General features: G+C 42.8%; 1 protein-coding gene and 1 pseudogene across 1 annotated transcript in view; both read right to left on the bottom strand.

The window, feature by feature from the left end:
- LOC124721306 (neurogenic locus protein delta) overlaps positions 1-24973 on the bottom strand; it is a 1352207-nt gene that overhangs the window by 1243687 nt on the left and 83547 nt on the right. The window lies entirely within an intron of this gene.
- On the bottom strand, positions 13646-13764 carry LOC124723888 (annotated as a pseudogene).

The raw sequence follows: 24973 nt of genomic DNA, 5'->3' as shown, positions 1-24973 counted from the left end.
TTATCTACGGGGAATACAGTTTATATCTATTTGTTTTTATACAACTCGTCTCTGATCATTTACATTTAACAACTGAGGGCGTTGTGTTTTCCTTTCAGCTGAGCTGGTCTCGAATAAAGATCAATACCTACGAAATTGATTTATTTCCCTGTGTACATTCCTGTACTGTACATCAATCTGTTTCTCAGCCAAGGAACTGTCTCAAAGTCGAATATTGTAGGCCTAAAGATAACCCTATTGTGAGGAAAAACTGATTACTACTCACAGCGAAACCAAATCCAAAAATTAATTTAACTACCGGATTAAAATTCGTGGGCGGTATGACCAAGAGTCAGATATGTCCGTAGTATGCAGCTACCAACTTCGAAATAGGTAAAGGTCTACGAACCAGTAAAGGCTAAACGTACTAAATTTTTTTTTAAATTAGAACATCCAGTTCCAAGGCCAAACACTACAATGAGCAGCCACGAAACCTCAAAAGTTAGGTTTTGCTCCAATTTTATTTGTGGACGGAGTCGGTTATATTGTTTCTTTGACAATGTAACTGTCCAAATGGAAAACATAGTTTAAAAAAGAACAGAAATATTCAAATGTAATCTGTCAAATTATTTACATAATAGTACAGTAATTTTCTATCCCTGCTTCTCAGATCAGTGGGTTTTGAAATGGACAACTCTAAAGGAAATAATGCTAGTCAGATTATAGCAAAGCAGCTGAAGCTAGTAAAGGAAGAGAGGTAAAAAGAGATAAGATAACTCATTTTCAAAGTTGATCACGAAGTAGGTCTGGTTACTGTCTTAGATGCTGTTCACTCTATCGTAAAGTCGCCACAGAAGTCTGATGTTACTTGAAAATATTGAAATACTTTCATTCTCTTTCTCTTCTGTGACATATAGTACGAAAAGAAACGGAAGATTATACAGAAAAACTGTGTGTGACTTTAGTCCAACACCCGCAGACTCTGTAGAAATGATGAAATAAATAAAAAACGTAGAAAATCAGATAAATTTAATATATTTTCCCTTGTTTATCAATAAGACCTAAAACTAAATTATAATTTATCGTTCTCTTGAAAATGAGATTACTCTAGTTATATACGAAATGCAAGGATTTTGGGGGTTGTGATCGAAAAGATACTGTATTATACAGTCTGAAATTTTTATATACTATTTCACAATGTTGTCTTTTGTTCGAAATAGCTGTGGAGACATGGGTCTGTACTGATAATTGTCACGAATTTGTAAGAAATTACCCAACAGCTGGTTCAGTGGCTACAGTCACGCTGTATTTTAAAGGTAGATAAAATTAACCACACGGGAACAGTGAAATCATTTGACTATAACGTCTACTCGAAGTATTTCCAACTATTCGAAGCGTTACTATGCGAAATGCGCCCGTGACTTAAATGTGAATAAAGGTCTACTATTTACTTTTGATGAGCAGTCAAACACTATCACAACAACAATGCTCAACTGCTCGTTGGGCAAATTAATCAGTATATTCAGTATGAAGTACGAATGTCTAGTTATTACAAGTAGCAAAACAGCCTGAGAGCAGCAGGACAACTCATATTATTGCGTCTGATAATGTAGAATTGCTCTTAAGCCGGAAACAGTGGTATTAATTTTCGCAGAGGCTACAGGAAATATCTCAAGAACTCGTTTTTAGATATAATAATCGGAGCCCTATTTTATCTTTTATATTCCAAAAAGGATTTCAAGCACAAAATAAAAGAAATTATCATACATAGAAAGGTGTAATAAGAAACAGTTTTTGCTTACTTCTGGAGTGTGCAAAACTCTGAGATTAGCCGAGCTGTCTAAGGCGCTGCAGTCGTGGACTGTGCGGCTGGTCCCGGCGGAGATTCGAGCCCTCCCTCGGGCATGAGTGTGTGTGTTTGTCCTTAGGATAACTATATATATGACGGTAGTATCTGTTCCCGAAAGAACAGTTACCGTGGATGACCATGCAGCTTTGCTAGAAATGAAATGATAATTAAATAGACACCCTAGCTGCAAGCAGGCGTTGATACACTTCATTGGGGACATGTTGAAAATGTGTGCATCGACCGGGACTCGAACCCGGGATCTCCTGCTTACATGGCAGACGCTCTATCCATCTGAGCCACCGCGGGCACAGAGGATAGTGCGTCTGCAGGGTCTTATCCCTTGCACACTCCCCGTGAGATCCACATTCCCAACATCCATTAGGCGCACTACGAATGTAGTGTTGTGGACATGTTGGGAATGTGGATCTCACGGGGAGCGTGCAAGGGATAAGTCCCTGCAGACGCAATATCCTCTGTGCCCGCGGCGGCTCAGATGGATAGAGCGTCTGTCATGTAAGCCGGAGTTCCCGGGTTCGAGTCTCGGTCGGTGCACACATTTTCAACATGTCCCCAATGAAGTGTATCAACGCCTGCTTGCAGGTAGGGTGTCTATTTAACTACCATTTCATCCTTAGGATAATTTAGATTAAGTAGTGTGTAAGCTTAGGGACTGATGACCTTAGCAGTTAAGTGCCATACGATTTCACACAAACAAACTAAGAATGGCATTGTGAGCGATAATAAGTGTTTTGAGTCCTTACCACATACAGGGTCACATCTTTTGCGACCCACAGCATCTCACACACAAAGCTTTGACGAATGAATGAAGAAACTCATAGTGCATATGCAGAAATGTAATCATTATGTGCTGCACTGTGCCTGTATCAATTGCCTGTAGGGAAAACTTTGTTCGTGTGAACTATTGTTACTGTTTATAAGTGCACAAGCTTCCGCGATCGGCGTTAGTTCAAATAAAATTCTCTGGATGTTAAGCTATGTCTTACGTAAAATGAAATTGACGGGAATTGTGGAGGAAACATTTTACTGTTCTTAGTCACTTGCTTTAGCGAATGGAACGAGAGAACAATTATCGCCTGTATTGTTGCGCAGGCATCTTAATTTCTGTGGTATTATCTTAATTAGTGAAGTGTATGGTAGAGGCAGTAAAGTTGTTCCAGATCTGACTTAAACATAGGTTCTGTAAAATCCTCTCTGGTAGAATCATTTCTGCCAAAGAATCGTATCTAAATCAACTGAACATCTGGGCAACAGTCTTGTACTGAATGAACCGTCCGGTTGATCTCATTCGCAGACGTACAACAATTTTCTAAGGTTCTTCACATAAAGCCCAAACGAAAAATCGTCCTCCCTCCAACGCATTAGTACACATCACCTCAGATACTACGTCACAATATTTCCCAAGTCCAGCGACGTGCCACAACATCGCTCTTATTGAGCAATGAGTTGCATTTCTTATGAAGTGCATTGGACTGGGGAGGGGCAGTAACAGCCACCAACAAATTCGGTTGCGGCCAGTCTAATTTCGGTTTTCTATGAAAAACATTATCAAAATTTGCATAATTTCGTTCGCTTAATTTAAAGTTAAGTCATCGTTTGTTCCCTCCGCGGGTTGTGATGGTCTCGCGTATGCACTGTGTTAAAGAGTGAAGGGTGGGGGGGTAGTGTAGAAAACAGTAGGGAGAGAAGGGAGGGGGAGGGAGACACGACAGATCGGATTATCAGAAGTACGTTCTCAGAGTCACCACAGACTGAAAAATTCATAATAAGGATGACAAAATGTGCATTTATAGACAGTTTTAGCTCTTTCGAAATTCCTAATGCGAGACTTATTTCCCTTTGAATTATAGTCGTGTATTTGTGAATTTTCTGTCGGTATTCCGGTGAAAAAGGAATTACATTTAATGTTAGACGCAGTACACTAATTATTAACACTGTGACTCTATAGGGGGATTTCTGCAAATAAATGTTTAAATGAGGATACCTCACACAGTAGATCGTCCAACGTAATCTGGTGAAGGCCAGCAGACATCGGCGCCCTCGCCTGTTTGGAACTTGGTCTAGTCACAGAGTTATGCAACATATGTGGGTGCACGAACATTGTCGGTAGAAATGCCCGGACAGAATGTTTGGTCGCAGCTGGGGGCCTTACCGTCACCCGAGAAAAACTTGCGCCATGCTTGCAGCTGTGGGCCACGTGGGAACACGGCTTCAGCTAACGAAGGCCGGCGTGCCAAAACAAAAGCGTGCTTCGCTGCGCTGCCGCCATTCACAACTGGCGCTGCGCCTGTGCCTTGCCCCTGCCCTCACTTCCGTCGCCCACTCCAAATATTTGGAGGAAGCGGCGGAAAAACCACGCGATCCGTCGGAAACGGTCTTAAAACCGCAAGCAATGTCAAGGCACTTGCTCCATCGTGATTAAAGTCCCGGCTGCGCTGATGCCCTTTAGTTTTCACTTCAAACTAGATACAGAATTTTAATATCGTTTACCAGCTTCTCTGCTCTGCTCAAATGTTTCGTTTATTTTGCGTTAGTTCTGGGATGCTTGCGGTGATTTAACTATTCGGAGTAGTGCTGGCCCCATAATACAGTCTTACATTTCGAACGGAAGCAGATCATTTCAATTCATTGTCGTCACCAGCTGGTCGCATTAGAATTCCATACTGCCTTTTACAAAGTTTGTTAACTGCCGCTCTATTTATTTTGGTCCTAAGTATCGATAAATTTGGATAAAATGAGAGAGCATTTTATTCATAGCGTAATTTAAGTTTATAGATATAATCACAGTTCTCAAGCTGAAATGTTTGTAGACGTGAACTGATTCACTTATTTTAGCCCCGGCCGGGGTGGCTGAGCGGTTGTAGGCGCTCCAGTCTGGAACCGTGCGACCGCTACGGTCGCAGGTTCGAATCCTGCCTCGGGCATGGATGTGTGTGATGTCCTTCGGTTAGTTAGGTTTAAGTAGTTCTAAGTGCTAGCGGACTGATGACCTCAGAAGTTAAGTCCCATAGTGCTCAGAGCCATTTGAACAATGATTTTAAATGCTTATTTCGTCTGTCAATAACAACGTTGTATTTCTCTAAGTCATAAAAAGTACTATCATTGTAGTCACATACTTCCACAACAAAGAGCCATTTGAACTTATTTTAGCGCTAGGTAAACTACAGATTAAAACAGTGAACTGCGCTGGGACTCAAATTGTGCTGGAGAGTAACTTGGCTCTTAAGCTGTAACGTGGCCCTTTATTGAAGGATGCTATCCTGTAAGGTCCACAGCAGAGCTCCAGTGAAGTCTGCAAACAGGCACAGAGATACTGACAGCAGCCAGAAGCTTTGAACCGTCAATGAGGTCTACGTGGATAGTCCTGTTAGCTAGTTAGTTTCATGTTTCACGGATCATTTGCACGATAGACCGTAATGATGTGGAACGAGTTTTTATATTCACGCCACAAATTATTTTCTAAATTTGCATTTGCTTTTAGGGGTGACAGTATTACTGACTCGCAACAAAAAAACCTGATATGGAGATATGCCATATTTCAAATAGTTTCTGAGTGGAACACATTTCATTTAATATAACTCCTGTAACTTTTTCTTGAATAGCTCGGAAACCACACCCTCATGCGACACTGTGAGGCAGTGCAAAATTAAGCTACATTAAATTTACTACAAAAAGGGTCATATTTATTTTTTCTATAGGAGAAATGATTTGCGTGAAGAGAGTGCGCGAATACTGATATTCTCGTGTGACGTGTGTTCACCGTAGCTTAGATAGTTTTTGTAGGCCAGTTTGAGATAATTCCCCGATGTGATAGACTGCAAGTGTCCTGGGTCAAATTGTTCGTCTCAACTTCCTCTACACTACCGAGTGAGGTGCCGCAATGGTTAGTACACTGGACTCGCATTCGGGAGGACGACGGTTCAAACCCGCATCCGGCCATCCTGATTTAGGTTTTCCGTGATTTCCCTGAATCGTTTCAGGCAAATGCCGGGATGGTTCCTTTGAAAGGGCACGGCCATTTCCTTCCTCATCCTTCCCTAATCCGATGGGTCCAGTAACCTCGCTGTTTGGTCCCCTCCCACAAGACAACCAACCAACCTCTACACTACTGTGGTAAGTTGGTAAAAAATGACAATCTTTCATTAAAACAAAAATAAATAACAATCTACATTAAACGTGTTGTGTCCCAGAAAACATTCGAAATAGGGCATACATCCATATGAAGTTTTCTGTTCATGATTACTAATGCTATAAACCCTCAAAGCATGTACCTTTCCTCCTGACTCTCCCTGTATGTAGGGAGCCCCAGAAGGAAGGATCAATATTGTGGGATATGAGAGGAAAGATAATTCTAAGAAAAATGTCCAGTAAAAATCGGTTCTAAAGCACATACGTTAAGAGCTATGAGCACTTCTTCATCTTCGATATTGTGAAACAAATCTGTTCTAGTGCAATCTCTTTGCTTGCCATATTTTGAGATGTGATGGTATCGACCAAAAAAAGAAAAAGAAAATCCAGTAAATATGGGCTCTAAAGAGCATACCTTAAGACCTACGAGCACTTGTTTTTCTTTGCCAACGTGAACACGTCTCATAGCTCTTAAGGTATGCATTTTATAGTCCATGTTTACGAGACTTATTGCTTCGAATGATTGTTCTTGTCATAACCCTCAATACTAAATATTCCTCCTGAGACACTCTGTATAGATTCCTACACATAACTGGATATATGAGCTTGTTTCAATAAAAATATAGCTTAGTACCTAAATCATGCACGGCTTGTTTATAGATATTTCCACGTACTGAAGCACAGCATGTATCACAGAGTTGAGCGATGATTTCTTCTGACAGATGAAGATATTTGCCAACCAACGCCGTTAAACTGGTCTTTATTTTCTTGTAGAATCTGTACACATATGTTTGCCAGCTTAACGCGATCACGCTGGGTTATGGAACCGACATATATTAAATTTTTAAATGTTTGCTCCTGTAAACGAGTGTACTCTCTTTCGTTAAAAAGTTGAAGCGTTTGAGGGAGGTCCCCTATGACGATCGTATGATTATCTAATATAACTGTGGGAGCTTCAGTATTTCTGTGGAACATGGCAGCAACTGGCATCGAAGTATCACATATGAAAAGCCACCACTTGGTAGAACTCACGATCCCACACCATCCTGTTACAGACACATTAGCTATCACTGCTGTTTAGACTGTAGGCTGAGTAAAACAGCATAATTTTCATGCCAGGTGGCTGTGATGGCTTTCCCAAACCTGCACGAATAAAGGGAAATGCTTTAGACATTCATATATAACTACAATCTCCCACTACTAACATCACTTTTAGTACATATTTGCCGCATGTGTTGAGGTGAAAGGGAGTTGCTGTGCCGCAATCTTTGAGAGTTCTTACTTGACAGGAACAGAGATTTTTCAATCGCCAGTACATATTACATTCACAACAGCTTATACAACTTCAAAACACAAAGATATACATCATCTATCCTTACAGTTATAAAGAAGCATGCAGAGAGCTCAACAATCCTTTCATAAGTATTACTCACATGATACTGTCTGAAAAATAAACAAGGTTATAAAACTAGATGCTAAGTGTGATAAGAAAAGAGTCATAGTATTAGCCGTTAATGTAAGTGCTGGCAAAACGTGCAACCTGCAGGTTCTGGGCACTGAATCATCATTTGGTTTCCAAATTTTGTCCATTAAGTCGCTGTTAATGGAAAGTGATCTTACAGCTGAGTACGTCACCATGCTGCAACTGGAAGGCTATGGAACTGACGAAAAGGAAGGTGTTGATGCAAATTACATATTTAAGTGGCTAAAATTTAAAAATGTGTGTAATGTCGCTCTTGAAATTTATGTAAAATATATAAGACTGTTGTAATTTGAACCCAGTTGTCTATTACATGTTTCCTAAACAACTGATGCCTGTTTTGTGTAAGACTATGCACAGATTTGACAATTTAACACCAACCAGTGTTTCAGAGCGATGTGTTTGGTTCTAAGTATGACTACTGCGATAAGCACTTTTAGTAGGATGGGGGGAAATTGTCAGCTTGATGTACCTCCTACTATTAAACTGCACTATGAAGGCTGTGAAAGGGAACAAATAAAATAAATGGTTTGTATATTTTTTTCTTTCACATGAAATTGTGCAGTCAGTACAGTTTAGCGAGTTGAGGGTTCTAAAGTATTGAGGCTACTCTATTTTTAGTACAAAGTACTTTACTGACTGAATTATATTGATTGTACCTATTTACATACTATGAACAGTGTACTTGAAATGAAAGGTAGTTTAGAGAATTATTGCATACTGGTCAGCAACAGAGGCAGCCGGTGTGGGTTCTGGAACAAAAGGTATCTCTTCATGCTCTAACACTTGTTTATCCACTGAGACAGAAGGAATGGTGGGATGAGCACGCAGCCATCCTTGAGCTCTGTGGCAGCCACCATCTCTCTAGTAGCGGAGGAAATTCTGCGTCATGTGGAATCAGAGTGTCCTCCAGCCTGGTGAAGTGCTGTGGTGGACCACACAAGATAACCTCCATATTTCAGCCTGTTTTAAATAAAAGACATAGCTCTCCTCTTACTACCCAAGCGTGGACGTTTGTTTACCGTGTGATTTAGCGTGTGTAGAAACATTCCCGGTATTATGAACTATAATTTTCCTCTCTGCCGATCTGATAGTGACGTCTTTGATTTTGACAGACTAATAACGCAGGGATAAGTTCCTTAGAGTAAAAAAGTAGGAAGAATGCATTTGTTGCATTGTGCTAATTGCTGAGATATTACTGTATTTGCCTCAAATAAAGCATAGCGGTAGTAGCTGTCAAACGTTTACATACGTCTTCTTGAAAAATGGGTATTTGTGGATTCCTGCGAGAAAATCGACATAAGTATAACATTTTGCCCCAAAACTGTAAATAGCGATGGAAGATGTGTTTCTTTGCAGTACTAAGAGAAAATCGGCAAAATTGTAACAAATGGTCACAAAACTATAAATATCAATGTTAGGTGGTAAAATATCGTAGAAAATGCCACTGGGCACAATACTCCACTACATATTGCAAGTGTCAGATGAACTGTAGTTTCAAAGTGCCAGACGTTGTTTTGGTTCATAAAATATATTTATGTATTCAAATTACGGCTTATGTTTATTTGGTATAAAGTATGGAAATAGCATGTGTAAAACAGAGAGAGAAAACTTCACAATGTAGTCACAGACATAAAACAGAAGATACAAACAATGTACATATAAATTTATGTTTTAAAGTGGAGACAATCCAGTACAGAGTTTGAGGCTCCTGGATATGCTGTAAGCGACATTCTGTGGCGATGCGGTGAACAGTCTAATAAGGTTCTCCACAATCGCAAATCGATGATTCTGTTATGGGTCATTTGTAGAATGAGTCATGACAGGTGCCATGTGACATTCATATTCTATTGAGGGTTTTCTGTGCATGACTAGGCTGTTACATTCCTGGTAGTAGTGAACTAGCTTGATATGGTTTCAGGGCTTCATAATGTTTTTTCCCCATATCATTACATTTGTAATGTCCCTCAAAAGCACCTCCGCTAATGGTAGTGGGAGGGATCTAGACTTTAAAATATGCAGAGTAGCATCATCTAGGTGACTGTGCAATGGAAGGAGGGGATTGGCTAAAAATTTGCTGTTTTCGTTTACTATTCTTTCATGTCTGTTAGTGTGAGAAGGAACAAAATGGTTCAAAAGGTAGGGGAGTGCTATTTAGACACCCACTAATTAATCTCGTCTTCTTCAGGCAGTGTCTGTTTAACATGACTGGAGCACAGTATTAGGAAACTGGGTTCACAAGACTAAGAGCTGACTTTTTGAGGGTGAGTGGAATCGCTCCCCAAGCGGTACTACACAATTTACGGATTACATTTCTCCTGGTATCGAGTTTTACTGTGATTTTTCTAGCTGGTTTCAAAAGATAATGTTTGTCCATTGTTATTATTAAAGTATATGCCTCTACGAAACTGCTGTGGGCGACTGAGCAAAGTCGTCAGTATACATAAATACTGTAAATGTATTTGGTATACCCATAATATATAGGTTAAAGAGGACTGGGGCGACTGCTGAGCCTTGAGGCAGTCCATTAGTTAGATCTCTCACTTTACACTTTCTCTTTTCTATTATCAATGGGAAATGCCTGTTTTAGAGCATAATCTTTAATAAAGGTGCTATCAGCCACTTTCTACCACATTGAAAAGTTTATAAAGAAGACCTCCTTCTTCAAACCTTGTCATTTGTCGCAGTCAAGTCAGTTTAGAGCACTGTAGCTTTTACAGATTTCTGAAACATAGCTTCAGTGTGTGTTGATTAATGAAGGTATTTCAGCCAGTCCTGACATTTATACGTCACCCAATTGGGGGAGGGCAGGTACCCACTTTTGATCGTAAGGTAGTGTGATTAACATCAGGTTAAATGCATTCGTTCATAAATTAGACTTGCATAAACATAGCTAAGAGACAAGTGAGCGGTTTGCTTACATTAGATTAAAATATCGCGTAAGCATTTTGTTTATATATTAGGTCACGGCCAAGTGGGAGATTTTTTTACATTTATATCATTAATCTACAATGATTCAACCATTAATTTGGTCTAAATAAACATTACTAACAGCTCAAGTGATCAGTTTGTTTACATCAAGGTCATAAATTACATTGTGTACACAACGACGCTAGGCCAAGTGGTCCGGTATTTACATAAGAAGTATGGGTCATTTGTCCTCAAACTCGCTTTGCCGAAGTGCTGTCCATGGTGTTTTCGCTTGAAATGAAGAAAAATGAAGAAACAGAGTGGAGCTTCGTTCAGAGACGAACAGATGGTGATATTAATCGAAGACCTACAGGAAAACGGCACATTTTAGTAAGTTAAAAATGGTACATATAAATTCTTTCAGAGATTCTACATTTTCCACAATAGTTCTTCTTAGATACCTAGACTTAAGTTACTCTAAATTTTAGTTTCGTTTCGTAAGTTTTGTTTTTACATCCTTCATGTGTGCTCCTGAAGTTAATGGAAATTAAAGAACAAAATGATTACAAATCAGTTTCATTATTATATGTTTGAACGTTGTAAACCACTTTGTTGTATGTCCGTATTGTTGTGCTGGGCAAAGTCCAAATTCTATCCTAACCTCTATGTGTCATGAGTGTATCATTTGAATGTGGATGACAGTGATGAGTACTGGTGCGGAACAGCGATGCTGATGTTGTTGTTGGTGATTATATTAAGTGCGAAAGTGAAGGAGTGACATTCAGTTGTGCTAAAAGATAGAACATTCCTCTCGAAAAGCACCAAATGGCAAGTGATCTTCACATCTCCAACCGACTGCCGGAATACCATCAACGGTCTTACACGACCTTGCTACACAACGCATAGCAGAGAGGTTTGGGACTTATCCCAAAATAATGGTGCATTATCGTGGCTAAAGCAAACACTCACGATATTGTGGAAATTTATATGATTACTACCTCTACAGATGATGAAGACACTGAAGTTTAATGAGACAAAAAAATATTTAGGTCGTTTAGGGTGTGATAATTTATTGCAAAGAACGACTGGAATCCAGTTGCAGGAAAAATGGTAGGAGAACGCATACTCTAGCAAGAGAGCGGAACAGGAAGTCGCCTGGTAGAATTTTGCTACTCATTACTAAAGCTCGATTTAAGAATCACGTAAGAAGTGTGCGTATGTGGAGGAGATCTGTAGACACGGGAAGGTTTCAGATATATTAGACAATGGTAAGGTAGAGATTTGAAAAACGAGATTTTAAACTGCAGAACATTCCCAGACTCAACTATCGACTCTGATCACAGTTTATCGATTATAAATAGCAGATTAAAACTACAGAAATTGCAGGAAGGTGGGATAACTACACTACTGGCCATTAAAATAACTACACCACGAAGATGACGTGCTACAGGTGCGAAATTTAACCGACAGAAAGAAGTTGCTGTGATATGCAAATGATTAGTTTTTCAGAGCATTCACAAAAGGTTGGCGCCGGTGGCGACACCTACAACGTGCTGACATGAGGAAAGTTTCCGACCGATTTCTCATACACAAACAGCAGTTGACCGGCGTTGCCTGGTGAAACGTTGTTGTGATGCCTCGTGTAAGGAGGAGAAATGCGTACCATCACGTATCGGACTTTCATAAAGGTCGGGTTGTAGCCTATCGCGATTGCGGTTTATCGTATCGCGACATTGCTGCTCGCGTTGGTCGAGATCCAATGACTGTTAGCAGAATATGGAATAGGTGGGTTCAGGAGGGCAATACGGAATGCCGTGCTGGATCCCAACGGCCTCGTATCACTAGCAGTCGAGATGACAGGCATCTTATCCGCACGGCTGTAACGGATCGTGCAGCCACGTCTCGATCCCTGAGTCAACAGATGAGGACGTTTGCAAGACAACAACCATTTGCACGAACAGTTCGACGACGTTTGCAGCAGAATGAACTATCAGCTCGGAGACCATGGCTGCAGTTACCCTTGACGCTGCATCACAGACAGGACCGCCTGCGATGGTGTACTCAACGTCGAACCTGGGTGCACGAACAGCAAAACGTAATTTTTTCGGATGATTCCAGGTTCTGTTTTCAGCATCATGATGGTCGCATCCGTGTTTGGCGATATCGCGGTGAACGCACATTGGAAGCGTGTATTCGTCATCGCCATACTGGCGTATCACCCGGCGTGATGGTATGGGGTGCCACTGGTTACACGTCTCGGTCACCTCTTGTTCGCATTGACGACACTTTGAAGAGTGGACGTTACATTTCAGATGTGCTACGAATCGTGGCTCCACCCTTCATTCGATCTCTGCGAAACCCTACATTTCAGCAGGATAATGCACGACCGCGTGTTACAGGGCCTGTACGGGCCTTTCTGGATACAGAAAATGTTCGACTGCTGCCCTGGCCAGCACATTCTCCCGATCTCTCACGAACTGAAAACTTCTGGTCGATGGTTCCCGAGCAACTGGCTCGTCGCAATACGCCAGTCACAACTCTTGATGAACTGTGGTATCGTGTTGAAGCTGTATGGGCAGCTGTACCTGTACACGCCATCCAAGCTCTGTTTGACTCAATGCCCAGGCGTATCAACGCTGTTATTACGGCCAGACGTGGTTGTTGTGGGTACTGGTTTCTCAGGATCTATGCACCTAAATTGCGTGAAAATGTAATCACATGTCAGCTCTAGTATAATATATTTGTCCAATGAATACCCTTTTACCATCTGCATTTCTTCTTGATGTAGCAATTTTAATGGCCAGTAGTGTATAAAAGGGAAACTGGATAAGTTGAATGAACTACGGGATTTTGAGACTTTCAGAGACAGTTTTAGGTACCAACTGACTGAAACACGGGAAATGAATGACTAGCGTTGAGAGATTAAATAGCGAAGGCGCAGAGGATGAAGTAGGCAGAAAGGCAAAGTCCAGTACAAATATTTGGATAGCAAGAAATACTGAATTTAAGTGACAAAAGGAGGAGATAAAGAAACATCTGAAAATGAATTCCACGAAAGATAATACAAAAATAAACACCGTCAAAAACAGGCGTCGAAGGCCCAAAGGTACCGACCTCCCGCCGTGTCATCCTGAACCCGTAGGCGTCACCGGATTCGGGTACCAAGGTGCATGTGGTCAGCACACCGCTCTCACGACCGTTGTCTGTTTTCGCGACCGGTTCCGCTACTATCAATTAAGTGGCTTCTCAATTGACCTCACAAGGGCTGAGTGCACTCTGCTTGCCAACAGCAGTCGGCAGACCCAGACGGTGACCCATCCAAGTGCTAGCCCAGCCTAACAGCGCTTAACTTTGGCGATCTGACGGGAACCAGTGTTACCACTGCGACAAGGCCGTTGGCACGAAAGATAATACAGACGTCTAAAAAATTCGACTGACCGAAAGTTCAAAATGGCGAAGCAGGAATGACTAGAGAAGAAATGGATAGCTGTAGAAAGACGCATAACTATGGGACACATCGATACTGACTATAGCATAATTAAAGAGACCTTTGGGAAAAGAAGCAGCTGTTTGAATATCAAGATATCAGATGGTATAGCTGTACAAAGCAAACAAAAAAGGTCTAAAAGTGGAAAGAATATATAGAAGGGCTATACAAAGGATACGAACTTTGAGACAGTATAATGGAGGGGGAAGAGGAAGTAGATGAAGATGGGATGGGAGATATACTTCGGTCAAACAACTAACAGAGCACTCAAAGAGAGGAGCAATCCTTCAGACTTCGAAGTCTGAATATTACTGAAGCATCAGTTTCATGAGACATGGTATCAAAATATTGAATAGAATTATTTACAGAATGATGACTAGTAGAACCAAACCACAGTGATAATCGCTTTACATTCTAGAAAAATGTGGGAACACAGTTACTGTTAGAGCTGATGGACATGAAAAGAAACAGCAGGTGAGAAGGGAATACGACTGACTTATAGCCTATCCTCGACCTTACTGAATGTACATATTAAGCAAGGCGTGAAAAGAAACAAAGATAAATTTGCAAAGGCAATTAAAATTAAGAGGAAAGAATTAAAAACTTAAAAATGTTGTGGATGACATTTTAATTCCTCCAGAATCGTCAAAGGACATGGAAAATCAGTATGGATCATCATCATTTTCTTTGGGCCATTGCCCCACTTCAACATGGGGTCGCCCTTGTTACTACGGATTTGGTGATGTTAGTGTTAGAGGGTGGCCGGATGTCCTTCCTGTAGCCACCCTGTACCACCCGGGATGGAAAGAGTGTACCCCAGCTGTCTTCGTCTACTACAAGCCATGAAATAGTGCAAACCTTTTCAAATATCTGCGAGTCGTGTAACTGAGGCGGGACGTGGGGACCAGCCCGGTATTCACCTAGTGCGATGTGGAAAACCGCCTAAAATCCACATCTATGCCGTCTGGCACACTGACCCTCGTCGTTAATCCGCCGGACGGATTCGATTCCGGGCAAGTGCGCCTACCTGAGTCCAGGAAGCAGCGCGTTAGCGTCCTTAGCTAACCTGGTGGGTCGGAAAATCAGTATGGATAGATCTTGGAAAAAGGTTACAGGATGCACAAAAAGGAAAGTAAAGCAAGGGTAATGGAATGTAGTCAAATCAAATCTGGCAATGCTGGGGGAATTATGGAATATTATGAAATGGGACACTAAAAAATAGCGGGTAAGTTGTGTTATTATGGTAGCAAAATAACTAATGACTGAAGAACTGGACAGAATATAACGCAGACTAGGACAGCACGAAAAACGTTTCTGAAACAGATAAATCTTCTACCTTCGAATATAAATTTCAGTGTTAAGAATATGAAAGTATTTTCTGAAGTGTAGTATTGTTTGTAATTGAAACAATAACAATAAACAGATGAGTCGGGAAGAGGACAAAAACATTTGAAAAGTGGCGCTACAGGAGAATGCTGAATAATAGGTGAGTAGATCGGATAGCTAATGAACAGGCAATGAAACGAATTGGGGAGCCAAGAAATTTGGGCCACAAGTCGCGTAACACAAGGATACAACCCGAGGCATCAATGAATCGTCTATTTTGTACTGGAGGGAAGTCTTTGTGTGTCAGAGAGAGAGAGAGAGAGAGAGAGAGAGGAGGGGGCGGGAGGAGGCTAAAATTGTGGAGGGAGATTGAAGCTTGAGCAAGCAGGTTCAAGTGGATGTAGGTTGCAGGAGTTTACAGAGAAGAATAGGCATGCGCAGGATAAACTAGCATGGAGAACTACATCAAACCAATCTTCGGAGTGAAGACCGCAACACACTTGTTCAAAATGGTTCAAATGGCTCTGAACACTATGGGACTTAACAGCTGAGGTCATCAGTCCCATAGAACTTATAACTACTTAAAACTAACTAAACTAAGGAAATCACACACATCCATGCGCGAGGCAGGATTCGAACCTGCGACCGTAGCGGTCGCGCGGCTCCAGACAGAAGCGCCTAGAACCGCTCGACCACACCGGCCGGAAACACACTTGTTCATAGGCCAGACTGGCATGGGGAAATGTGCGTCCCAATCTCCCATCCTCTTTTCGACCGGCTTCTGGTGATGTACTTCTCTGCAACCACTGTGATTCGAACCGGGTACCTGCTGCATATGAAAAATGCCTCCTCACTCTCATGTTTTTGCGGCCTTAGTTACATCGGTGAGTTAGTGGATGTAAAGACAATTGAAAAGTGTAATTGCTATTAATTCGTAGACAGGGTCGTGGTGTGTAAGGAGGGAACTGTACAACAAACTGTAGAATAATTCACATTTATTGTGGCTAGAGAGAAGTTAAATTCTTGAACTGCAAGTCCATTTGTTGTCTACGGCAGAGGTATCGTAAGAACAGTCACTCAGCAAGCTATAAATGTTTTCAACAGTTACTGTACGGATTGACCACAATGAACTCCGGGCAATAGAATCTCGTGAAAGAAAACTACAGAGCTAGGCCAGCTCTGAAGAGTAAGATGCCCCTTCTTTTTCAGCCAGTGGTACGTGTAAAGTGTTTATCTGCCAAGCTAGCTGAGAGAAATATGCTAACGTGGCTTTCATTATCCGAAAAGAAAATCCCGGAAAATGTTGGAGAGCTTCCATCGAGGCGCCCCCTACAATGTAACTTTACGAGTACTACCAAAATAACAGGATACACAACCAGTCTACCAAACGAAAAGCTGCTGGCTAACGTGCGGTGAGCCCGCAAAGAACATTTGAGGGAAGATATGGGTCTCCCCAAGAGACCTATGTGGCATACCAACAGCTGGGCTTTGTGTCTAAATTAGTTACACAGGCTGCGAACCTAATATATTGACGTCAAGAACGAACAGATTTAGAGGACCACGAGACACAGATAGGTAATTTAATTCGACTCATAAATATCAACCTGCCAGAGAGAGGAGAAGAAGTGAAACGCGAAACACTGGGCAGTTAAAAAGCGATAAATTTTACTCCAGTTACGCACAGCACCTTTTAACACAAACATCAGTTATCTGAATAGTGATCCGAAATTCTTGTGACACACGGAAAGATATATCTAGCATCAATTTAACATTTCCTCTGCGGCATGACTCTCACGCTTTAACAAGGGCTCAACAACATTACTCACCATGTCGTAACACGTATATTGTAGCGTACAAATCACGCGTTTTGATGGATAGCCTCCAATAAATTAAGAATACTGAGTTGTCTGTCCTGCATACAGATTTTCTTTAAAAGACTATTTTTGGAAACCATACGGACTGCGTTAAATGCTAATAGCTGCGTGAGCCACACTTTATATGAGCGACGAAGAACACGCACGAAGAGAGATAACAGAGTTGTTTTTGAGCGGGCAGAAATACTCCGCTGTTCCCATATGTAACAGTGGCAGCCAAGCACGATTCATATGAAAAACGGTACGAGCAAACGCACTGAGAGTGCTCCACTGACAGCTTTAGACGCGTTAGAAGTGCCTGAGCAGCCGACTGGCTTAATGTGTCCGACAGATCAGCAGACAAGACTAACTCACAAGCTCGTCCGCGGCGGTCTTGGATTCCACCCAGTCTTCAGTGGACGAGAGTCTGCGGCCCAACCCGTCCACACCCAGACAGGCTTACAACGGAAGTAGTTCACGCTAACCAGAACTAAGCCGCGTGCGACCATTCTGAGTAGTATCTTATAATATGTAATTCCATCTTGTAAAAATACGCAATTACAATACTTTTATTATTGTCACATAAATGTTTCGGACTTCTCTCTGGCAACGCTACTTATGAGGGGGTCAGTACGAACTTCTCCTCACCGATTTGACCCATATTGACAGGTGTTTAGGGCACGACTAGGACTCCAACGTAATTATGTAAACAGGGAGAAGCAACTCTCAACCGTTCTCGACAAGATCGAGTTTGAAAATTATAGGCGTCCATATGTAGCTTGTAAGGTTGCAAATATTCCAGCATTCTGCAGTATATTTTAGCAGTATAACACACGTATCGAACCGTATCACCGAATATTCGTACAGTCGACTGATGCCGCGCGGAGTGGCCGTTTGGTTTGAGGCTCCATGTCACGGATTGCGATACTCCTCTCGCCGGAGGTTCGAGTCCTCCCTCTGGCATGGGTGTGTGTGTTGTTCTTAGCTTAAGTTAGTTTAAGTAGTGTGTAAGTCTAGGGACTGATGACCTCAGCAGTTTGGTCCCTTAGGAATTCCCACACATTTGAACATTCGACTGATGTTTTACGATGGATTGAATTTTTAGGCAGTCATCTCTAGAAGCTACCTATGTTTATTGTGTTAGTAAATGTACGCGCTGTCTTGTAGCCGTTTTATGAGATTCTTCGCCTGCATCTAAAAATGAAACTCGCAAGGCTACACACGCGGAGTACGTTTGGGAGGAATTTCTTTATCATGGCAAGTTGTCAAAACAACGTTATATGTACATTGAATGGGATCACTGCTGTCATCTGCAGCGGGACGTTAAGCGGAATCAGCGGCGACAAACGAAAATGTGTACAGCACGGGGATTCGAGGGCGGGATCTCCTGCTTACTAACCAGCTGCTCACTAGCAACTAAACTGAAAAAAAAAATGTTAGTAAAGGAAGTGAAAGATGTATTTTCGTATGTGTCTCGGAATAACGTTTTAATTTTTCAACAGACTTTCTCGATTATTGTTCTAATCATTTTTGTTGGAGGCTATTATCAAGAGGTTTATACACGCTCTTTGTCCTCACACCCACGAGAATGTGAGGTTTTGCCGAAAATTCGGCACTATTAATGTAATTCTCGTCGTCAGGCACGCCTCTTCTATTAGACACACGTTTGTTTCTGGACTCCAAGTACGTTATTGCATAGAATTTTTGCCGGCGTTTAATAGTTCTAAGTTCAGATAGCAGGTGTGGGATGTTAAAATGTTGTTGCAATATGCGAAGCCTTCTTTAAACTCGTTATTCTGTCATTGTTTACTACACTTGCCCAACCTTCTTACCTGGACTGATACGCTGCTGCTGAGACTACTGATGTACACACAGCTATGTGTCTCGTCGCACCTCGCCTGCACGAGTTCCAAGTCCCACCAGCAGTGAGATAACTTCAAGCTGTTTCTAACTAAGATAGAATGAAGTTCCGACATTTGTTTAAGTGAATTATGGGAAGAACGTAAACCAAAATTAGGATGGTGGGAGTAGGTTTCAAATCTATCTCTTCCCGTATACAGCTATATTGCTGTAGTTAGCCATTAAAGTTACATCTAGGATCGCCACAAGTTGCCAGTTGCTTTATGTGACTGGCGCCTAAGAAGACAGACACATTGTTTGCTCCGCAGTGCATTATCATACAGCCAAGTCGAGTGGTTTGAGTGAGGGAATGGGCTCGATTAGAGCAAGACAAGTACCCGCAACGGCGGTGCGACGACATCTGGACCACAGCATGGCAACCACTGTTACCACCTCCCACGACGGGGTGGCACGAAGAGGCCGGGTACGGTGCAGCGCTCAGTACCGCTGGACGCAGGAGTGGCACAACGCCGTCTTGCCCCGGTTCTGCGTACAGCATCACATATGGACATATGCGTGAGTCGGGATTCCGAGGAGAAAGAGCTCTGGCATATAGCATTCGTCAGTGTAATATACACTATTGGCCATTAAAATTGTTACACCAAGAAGTAATGCAGATGATAAATGGGTATTCATTGGACAAATATATTATACTAGAACTGACATGTGATTACATTTTCACGCAATTTGGGTGCATAGATCCTGAGAAATCAGTACCCAGAACGACCACCTCTAGCCGTAACAACGGCCTTGGTACGCCTGAGCATTGAGTCAAACAGAGCTTGGATGGCGTGTACAGGTACAACTGCCCGTGCAGCTTCAACACGATACCACAATTCATCAAGAGTAGTGACTGGCGTATTGCGGCGAGCCAGTTGCTCGACCACCATTGACCAGACGTTTTCAATTGGTGACAGATCTGGAGAATGTGCTGGCCAGGGCAGCAATCGAACATTTTCTGTATCCAGAAAGGCCCGCACAGGATCCGCAACATGCGGTCGTGCATTATCCTGCTGAAGTGTAGGGTTTCGCAGGGATCGAATGAAGGGTAAAGCCACGGGTCGTAACACATCTGAAATATAACGTCCACTGTCCAAAGTGCCGTCAATGCGAACAAGAGGTGACCGAGACGTGTAACCAATGGCTCCCCATACCATCACGCCGGGTGATACGCCAGTATGCCAATGACGAAGTCACGCTTCCAATGTGCGTTCACCGCGATGTCGCCAAACACGGATGCGACCATCGTGATGCTGTAAACAGAACCTGTATTCATCCGAAAAAAAATGACTTTTGCCATTCGTGCACCCAGGTTCGTCGTTGAGTAAACCATCGCAGGCGCTCCTGTCTGTGATGCAGCATCAAGGGTAACCGCTGCCATGGTCTCCGAGCTGATAGTCCATGCTGCTGCAAACGTCGACGAACTGTTCGTGCAGATGGTTGTTGTCTTGCAAACGTCCCCATCTGTTAATTCAGGGATCGAGAAGTGGCTGCACGATCTATTACAGCCATGCGGATAAGATGCCTTTCATCTCGACTGCTAGTGATACGAGGCCGTTGGGATCCAGCACGACGTTCCGTATTACCCTCCTGAACACACCGATTCGATATTCTACTAACAGCATTGGATTTCGACCAATGCGAGCAGTAATGTCGCGATACGATAAACCGCAATCGCTATAGGCTACAATCCGACCTTTATCAAAGTCGGAAACGTGATGGTACGCATTTCTCCTCCTTACACGAGGCATCACAACAACGTTTCACCAGGCAACGCCGGTCAACTGCTGTTTGTGTATGAGAAATCGGTTGGAAACGTTCCTCATGTCAGCACGTTGTAGGCGTCGCCACCGGCCCCAACCTTGTGTGAATGTTCTGAAAAGCTAATAATTTGCAAATCACAGCATCTTCTTCTTGTCGGTTAAATTTCGCGTCTGTAGCACGTCATCATCGTGGTGTAGCAATTTTAATGGCCAGCAGTGTAGGTCCAGCCCTGACTAACAACGGTATGCAATGCCACTACTAAGCAAAACCATCACATACTCCTTAACGTGGGCAATAAGCGTTACACTTCTGACGTGTTAAGTCTGCTAGCTGCGTTCTACCTCTCAGGTTTTCTTTCAACAAGTTCACTAGAACCACTCGATGGCTGTGCTTTCGTGATATATTTCGATACATTAGGTTCCTGGATTGACTGGTACGCCAGTCGCCAGGCATTACGATTGATGAACTCTGGTGCAAAGCTAAAATAAATAACGTGGCTTGTTGTGCCTGTGGCTGTCATCGAATCTCAGTTGGACTGCATACCCACCTAGGTTACAGCCATTTTTACCACAAGACGTGGCAGCCCTAGATACTAAATTTCGCACCCTACATACCCCCAAAATAAACTACAAACGTGAGGTTCCGTTATTTTCCATCCTTACTTGTGATGCTGTCTTAATAGACAGCGCTGTACATTAGACTGGCCAGACACGGTTTCGGGTCGCGCTTCTCTCGAAGGGGAGGAAAGCTCGTTGGGGTCTGACGTTCGAAGTTCATCGTCAGTGATGCAAAGGAGCAAAAGTAGCAGCAGCTTGGAGGAGTAAAGTTTTGGTTTGCAGATGTGTGAGAGTGGCGCTGCGTGCTAGATGCGGCAGTGGCGCAGAGCGGCACGTGCCGCGGCGGCTCGCCAGACCGCCAGCCGGCGATTTATGTGGAGCCGGCAGCACCCACGCCCTCGCCGCTTTTTGCTTCCCCGCGGTTCTGCCGTCGCCGCGCCCCACAATGGACAACACGCGGCGCGCGCTCTGCCTCCACAAACCCCGAGAAAACCAACTCAGACGTGCCTCCACCAATCTCGGAGATGATCCGCCTGAAGGACGTGCACAGGATGGAAACTTGGTTGAAACTATTAAGAGAGTACATACTATGGTATTCGACGACCGACGATCTAAGGTTTATTAACCAACTCACGGCACAATCGTATTAAAAAGACCGACTATAATATCTTTTACACGATGGTACTGGTCGTATCTAGCTCTCTAACCATTCCATGTACGAGTAAAGTACGAGTTAATGTGGCTTACAAAACACTCGTTTGACCTATACTTGAGTATTACTCATCAGTGTGGGATCCGTACCAGGTCGGGTTGACAGAGGAGATAGAGAAGATCCAAAGAAGAGCGGCGCGTTTCGTCACAGGGTTATTTGGTAAGCGTGATAGCGTTACGGAGATGTTAAGCAAACTCAAGTGGTAGACTCTGCAAGACAGGCGTTCTGCATCGCGGTGTAGCTTGCTGTCTAGGTTTCGAAAGGGTGCGTGTCTGGATGAGGTCTCGAATGCATTGCTTCCTCCTACTTACACCTCCCGAGGAGATCACGAATGTAAAATTAGAGAGATTCGAGCGCGCACGCAGGCTTTCCGGCAGTCGTTCTTCCCGCGAACCATACGCGACTGGAGCAGGAAAGGGAGGTAATGACAGTGGCACGTAAAGTGCCCTCCGCCACACACCGTTGGGTGGCTTGCGGAGTATAAATGTGGATGTATATGTAGAATGTCAGTGAGGTTCAGAAACGGCTAAAATTTCTAATACTGAACAAAGCTCTAGAGCCCTGTGGAAACCCTGTTATCTACTATGCAAAATATGCCTTTGATTTAGTCCGTCTTTTACCCACACTATGTCTTAGGACTTTTGAACAAAAAACTGTGCGCAGTAGTTCGAAGAAATCATGTCACACCAGTCAACAAGAAGGGTAACAGAAATTATCTACAAAACTACCACGCAATATCTTTGTCAATCATCTATTGTAGAATCTTAGAACATAGTCTGAGCTCTAACGTAGTGATTTATCTTGAAAATAATGACTTCCTCCATGGCAGCAACTACGAATGTCGGAAACATGAGTCATGTGAAATACGACTGGAGCTTTTCTCACATGATATCCGGCAGATATAGACCAACGTGACCAAGTAGTTGCAGTATTTCTCGACTTCTGAAAAACATTTAACTCAGTATGACAAGCTACGGTCATTTGGGAGTATCAAACTAGAGAGAAGATTGAGGATTCCTTGGTAGGGATAACGCTGCGTGTTATCCCGGACAGATGTCAGGTGTGCCACAGGGAGGTGCCTTCGGAACCTTACAGTGCACGTAATACGTTAATAATCTGGTAGACATTATTAACAGTAACGTCAGATTCTCCACAGATGATGCATATATCTATAACGAGGAGGTATCTCAAGGAGGTACACAAATTTTCAGTCACATTTTGAAAAAATTTCAGACTCATATAAATTACCAGGCTGTAACGATCTACAGGGCTTTGAGCTAAAATGGTCATGCAGGCTTAGTCGTAGGAAAAGCAGGTGGTAGTTTGCTGTCCAGGCTACGATACTGGAAAAATGTAATCAACCTATATAGAAGACTGATTGCAAAAGACTCGCACGACCCATCCTAGAATACTGCTCAAGGGAGTGGGACCCCTATCACATAGGTCTAGCAAGGGATATTGAGCGTACGTGAGGAAAGGTTGTACAAATGGCCTCAGGTTTGCTTGACGTTTCGGAAATATTGAAAAACCTGAAATATCAAACGCGTTGAGGCAGACGCCAGCTATCTCGCGAAAGGGTGTTTACCAAGTTTCAAGAACCAGTGTTAAGTGACGTATTCTGGAATATCCTACAGCCTCCTACGCATCGCTCCTGCAGCGTACACAGACGCACTTACGCAATCATTTTCCGTACGTGAGTGGAACGGAAAGAAGCCTATACGGGATGTGCTTTCTAGCATGTAGTTCATAGAGTTTTAATGTGTATGTAGAAGAGTTAGTATGAAAAGGTCCAACTAAAGTGTCGCATTTCTTGAATGCTGGCTGTAACCAAATGCGAAAGCAAATTTCTAGGCTGCTTTGGGACAGCATTTACCTGAAAGTGATCATTCTATATGGAACATTGAGAATAGTATGCGCATTCTACACAGGATGGAAAAAGGCCGTGGTCTTAATTTGTTAGAAGAGCTTGAAATTTATGAAAAAAAGACCAACAAAAGTGGTTCATTAGCAGAGCTTTTTCATGCCCAATGTCTACTGTGCTTTGTTTGGCAATGTTCTATTTTAATCTCTGAACGCCTCTGTTTTATACAGGGTGTTACAAAAAGATACGGCCAAACTTTCAGGAAACATTCCTCACACACAAAGAAAGAAAATATGTTATGTGGACATGTGTCCGGAAACGCTTACTTTCCATGTTAGAGCTCATTTTATTACTTCTCTTCAAATCACATTAATCATGGAATGGAAACACACAGCAACAGAACGTACCAGCGTGACTTCAAACACTTTGTTACAGGAAATGTTCAAAACGTCCACCGTTAGCGAGGATACATGCATCCACCCTCCGTCGCATGGAATCCCTGATGCGCTGGTGCAGCCCTGGTTCTCCCGTAGCACTCTCCATACAGTGACGTGGTCAACGTTACCTTGTACAGCAGCAACTTCTCTGACGCTGACATTAGGGTTATCGTCAACTTCACGAAGAATTGCCTCGTCCATTGCAGGTGTCCTCGTCGTTCTAGGTCTTCCCCAGTCGCGAGTCACAGGCTGCAATGTTCCGTGCTCCCTAAGACGCCGATCAATTGCTTCGAACGTCTTCCTGTCGGGACACCTTCGTTCTGGAAATCTGTCTCGATACAAACGTACCGCGCCACGGCTATTGCCCCGTGCTAAACCATACATCAAATGGGCATCTGCCATCTCCGCATTTGTAAACATTGCACTGACTACAAAACCACGTTCGTGATGAACACTAACCTGTTGATGCTACGTACTGATGTGCTTGATGCTAGTAGTGTAGAGCAATGAGTCGCATGTCAACACAAGCACTGAAGTCAACTTTACCTTCCTTCAATTGGGCCAACTGGCGGTGAATCGAAGAAGTACAGTACATACTGACGAAACTAAAATTAACTCTAACATGGAAATTAAGCGTTTCCGGACTCATGTCCACATGACACCTTTTCTTTATTTGTGTGTGAGGAATATTTCCTGAAAGTTTGGCCGTACCT

The sequence above is a fragment of the Schistocerca piceifrons genome, chromosome X (genome assembly GCF_021461385.2).
Source record: "Schistocerca piceifrons isolate TAMUIC-IGC-003096 chromosome X, iqSchPice1.1, whole genome shotgun sequence".
Lineage (NCBI taxonomy): Eukaryota > Metazoa > Arthropoda > Insecta > Orthoptera > Acrididae > Schistocerca > Schistocerca piceifrons.
The sequence above is the reverse complement of the archived record's forward strand: the minus strand, read 5'-3'. Positions and strand labels throughout refer to the sequence as shown.